The 4,636-nt window shown below is 37.7% G+C and overlaps 2 long non-coding RNA genes across 7 annotated transcripts in view; one reads left to right on the top strand and one right to left on the bottom strand.

Moving 5' to 3' along the window:
* Positions 1 to 4,636, bottom strand: part of LOC106881631 (uncharacterized) — a 385,740-nt gene that overhangs the window by 283,237 nt on the left and 97,867 nt on the right. The window contains exon 1 of one of the 6 annotated variants that reach the window (XR_008266347.1): positions 995 to 2,118. The exons of the other annotated variants lie outside the window; for them this stretch is intronic. This is a non-coding gene — a long non-coding RNA (uncharacterized LOC106881631). Of the gene's footprint in view, positions 1 to 994; positions 2,119 to 4,636 lie in introns of those variants that run through there. 6 annotated transcript variants of the gene reach the window in all.
* Positions 1 to 4,636, top strand: part of LOC128250326 (uncharacterized) — an 80,853-nt gene that overhangs the window by 72,451 nt on the left and 3,766 nt on the right. The window lies entirely within an intron of this gene.

Raw genomic sequence — 4,636 nt, forward strand, 5'->3', positions numbered from 1 at the left:
GAAATAGATAGATGTGAAGACGCAGACAAGAATTCATACATATTATAATGTGAAGCGGAAATGAAATGCTTAAAGTACAACCTCTGTGTTTTAGATAATTTCTATGAAACAAATAAAAGCAGCAAATATAATTGTGTGTGTGTGCGTGTGTACGTGTGTGTGTGTGTGTGTGTGTGTGTGTGGTTGTGTTGTTGTGTGTTTGTGTGTGTGTGTGTGTTTGTGTGTTTGTGTGTGTGTGTGTGTTTGTGTGTGTGTGTGTGGTTGTGTGTGTGTGTGTGTGTACGCACACAAACACACACACTCTCTCCTTTCTCATACATACATACATACATATACGCGCTCGCGCACGCATGCACGAGCACGCACGCGCGCACACAGTATGAAGATGAAGCTTCTCTTTCTGTGTGTTCGAACGACAGTTATAAGAATTGGGAACGTGAAACTCAATTACACAATTCAAGAAGCTTCGCTTCCTAATAGAATATATACCCACTACTGCTTCCCGTTTGGAAACACAAATGCTCGTGAATCCACACACACACGCGCGCACACACATATATACATATGCATATGCATGTGTGCGTATACACATACACCTATATATATACATGTATATCTATGTGTGTGTGTGTATGGATATATATATATATATATATATATATATATATATATAATCACGCATGCACTCGCGCTTACATACAATTGCCAACTGCACACTCTGTCTGTTAACTTTGACGTTAGTAACAACACATGTCGATTATATACATGCATACAATTCTCATAAAAGTTTGCTCAATTATAAAAGCATTTGTGATTGCGAAACAGGCGGCAAACTATGAAATATTCAACTGACTGCATTATCTGTGTACCGTTCACAACTAATTTGTATTAAGTATTTCTGGATTTAGAAAAAAAAATAAAAATAAGAAGAAGAAGTATGACAGTAGCGTGAACATGTAAAATACAATAAGGAACATGTGAAATATATACTTACACACATCCTCTGTAGTATACCATCTAGACAACTGTACTGATGCATGACTTTGTCTCTGTATGTATATACGTGTGTTGACGCGGGTATGTGAGTACCCACACATACGTGAATACATATATGCACACAAGCATATACACAGTGCGCAGGTATTTTTTTTTTCTTAGATATGTATGTATGTATTTATGCATCTGCTTATCTCATGCAAGTATATATTCACATGCACAGTCTAAATGATTGTTCATATGTATATGCATATAGGCACATCACTTCGCTTCTCACTAGAATCGCACGTAAACGTTTTTTTATCAAGAACCATGTATACATATTCATATATACACATGGACACAAGAAGTTGAGTATCTAATATAAATGAACGATCGGATTCATGGATTGGTTGATGGATGAATGAATGAATCGATGAAGCAATAAATGCTTTGATCGGTTGACGTATTCTATCGACTGTTATATCAATGACTCCAACTAATAATCGATTATTTGATCAATGGATGGCAGGGTATATGGGTAAAAGAATTAGCAAGTCCTTTTGATTTTTACTTTTTTCTTTCCATTCCGCCAAAAATCGCACGATATTTAAAGAATGTCTCTGCTATGTTCCTCTGCTCCCTTTCAGCATATACGCCCGTTCATTAACAGTCCTGCTTAACAGATACATGAGCAGCAGCAGAGACGGCTGCTGACGCAACTGCAGCATTTGCAGCATGGTCGTCGTTATCGTCGTCGACGACGGCGTCATCATCGTCGTCGTAATAGTCGTATTAGTAGTAGTCGTAGTAGTAGTAGTAGCAGCAGCAGCAGTAATGCTTTCTGTCTTAAGCCATCCCTATTTAATGATAACAGCTATTACTATCGAAATCGCCACCATCGATAACATCGCCATCATTTATCGCCCCACACTACCATCATAAGCATTAACTTTTAAATGTTTTTCTTCCTACTTATTCGTCTACATATATTTGCTCTGTAATATTTGTTTCTTCTCCTTAGTTTGTTTAACTTTCCTTTATCTATTCACTTAGATATACACGTCTGCATCTTGTTGATCATGCAGTAAGATACAGTATTAGTCAAGACCGTTCAAACGGGCTACCGTAGAGAGACACTGTATCAGATGTACATATTATATCACATACAGACCAAAGACAAGAAGCGCTTGGCAATAATCAGTGAAATGCCTGTCATGAAGCTGAAAGAAATACCCGGGTATTTGAAGTATAAAATGGTACATTAAATTCCTACTTCTACCCGAACAAATTGTGTACAAGTTGTGTACACCAAGAGTGTATCTTACTGAAATATATACATTTCAGAGAATGCTAATTTTATAGATATATTATATACCTTCGTAACCCGATCCTATACACAGACAAACGCATGCACATAGCAACCCCCCTCAACACACACACGCACACACACACACACACACACACACACACACACACACACACATGCAGTCAAATGTTCATATATAGAGAGACATATGTAGTAAAATGTTCATATACACAAACATGCAGTCAAATGTTCATATATATATATATATATATATATATATATATTCGTGTGTGTGTGTGTAGTAAATGGGTATTTGCATTTAACCTTCACATATATTTGACACAGGTTACCCACAATGCTTCTTCAAATCGATCCATTTTAAGCTACACTCTTCTTTGACAACTATGTCTCAAATCCCTTTATTTTGTCTGCAGTTATCTCCTATAGCTCTATCCAAATCTTCCACATCATACTTGCACAGTAGACTCCATGCTACTAAATGTAAATTTTTATCAATGGCCGGGCTGAAGGCATGTGTTTGTCTTGTATTCAGCGCCACTTCTTTGCTCTGATCCGAACATCAATCCCCTCTTTACAAATCTTCATCACAGGCAGTGATCATTCAAAGTATCGTCAAGGGGCTCCGCAGACGCTTAAGCAAGAAGGGTGATTTTTACATTCGTGTTGTATTGTCAGTGAATGTTACACTTGAAAAACCTTCGAAACTGTCTTGTGGATGCTCAATTTATTTTGAGCTCTATTTAGAGTAATAAGTGAGGAAAGCATGTTCAGATTGTCTGGCTTGATCAGGTAAATGCATAAGAAACAGTTTTGCATGCGTTGATATATAGAATAAAATAAAAAAAGCTTTTGTTTAGGTTTTTATTTTCCTTGGGCGTGTGAGGTACCTTCTAATGCGAAATTCGTGACATGAAAATAGGTATCGTGGTGCAATGTACCATTCCTCCACTCCTCATCGTGATGGTCATGAATTAGATATTGAAATGTACAAGAAGTTAATTGGTGGAAATGAAGTTCAGGTGATACATATTTCCACCACTCTTGCGCGCTTCTATGGAAGATAATGCTGCAATGGAAGAAAACAAAATCACTCCTAGTGCATTTAGGTTAACTATTCTGTTAATGACGAATTAAAAGTCTTAAAATGTTGCAGTCTGTTGATAATGCAGAGTCAGGTTAAAAAATATTGCAGTTTGTTTATAATGCAGGGTCAGATTAAGAAATTCTGCTTTGACACTGGAGTTGAGTCCACTTATCAGGAAGTAGGGGATTAAGCGTTGGCCATGTCTACGTAGTAAACTTAAATGATGACAAGAGCGATTTTGAGTGAGACTGAGGCCATGTTGAGCCAGGTTCTAACTAACATTGACGAGTGTGGTTTGGCAGGGAAGTTCTGAGTATGGTGTTGGCCACATCAAGTGCATAAAGTACCATTAATAAGAATGAAGATATTGGAAAAGTGGTGTGGGCTCCCGTCATGCTTTACAGATGTTAGGCCGTTTGATAATGCTGCAAAGTTACAGATGGTAGAGAAGTGTATTTCTATTATTGGTAGAGATGTTTAAAGCGGCAAACACTACTTTAATACTGCGGGATTACGTGGACCTTACTGTTCGTGCGATCCAGCAAATAATGTTGATTTGAAGGAAGTCGACCGTAAGAAAAGCTTTGAGGTGGAACAGATTTCACTGGAGATGAAGTAAGAGACAGGTATGGAGAAGAAGGCATGGATTGGACTGGGATGTAAATGGAACTATTGGATATACCGCCTGAATAATATAGGCAAGAGAAATCGTGGTTTTTTATGGTCGAAAATCAAACAGAGCGAGATGCAATCTTTCCTGAAAGCTGTGTACGATGTGATTCCATTCGCAGCCAATATCAGTCAGTAGTGCTGGAACGAAACTAGTTATCATCGGCATGGAAATCATGCAACTTTAAAGCATGTTTCGGCAGCACGCAATTTCCCTGTTTAGAGTATGCCTGGTGACACGATCAAGCCTTGAGTACCCTTGCTGATACACCAAAGCAAGAATGCAGTTATGTCAATGCAAGGAGAACCAGATGCACCCCATTCTGAAAAAGGATAACGTGAATGCGGGAGCAAAAGAAAGGTGACAGGCTGACTTCTTTTTAAGGCTATGAAGCCGAAGATGCAAGGGGATTTTAAAACAACGTTTGTATTCCCAAGCCATATTACAATAAGTTTTAATAATAATAATAATAATAATAATAATAATAATAATAATAATAATAATAATAATCCTTTCTACTGAAGTCATAAGTCCTGAAATTTTGGGAGAAGGAACTAGTCGATTACATCGACCCCAG

This window comes from Octopus bimaculoides, chromosome 20 (assembly GCF_001194135.2).
Source record: "Octopus bimaculoides isolate UCB-OBI-ISO-001 chromosome 20, ASM119413v2, whole genome shotgun sequence".
Lineage (NCBI taxonomy): Eukaryota > Metazoa > Mollusca > Cephalopoda > Octopoda > Octopodidae > Octopus > Octopus bimaculoides.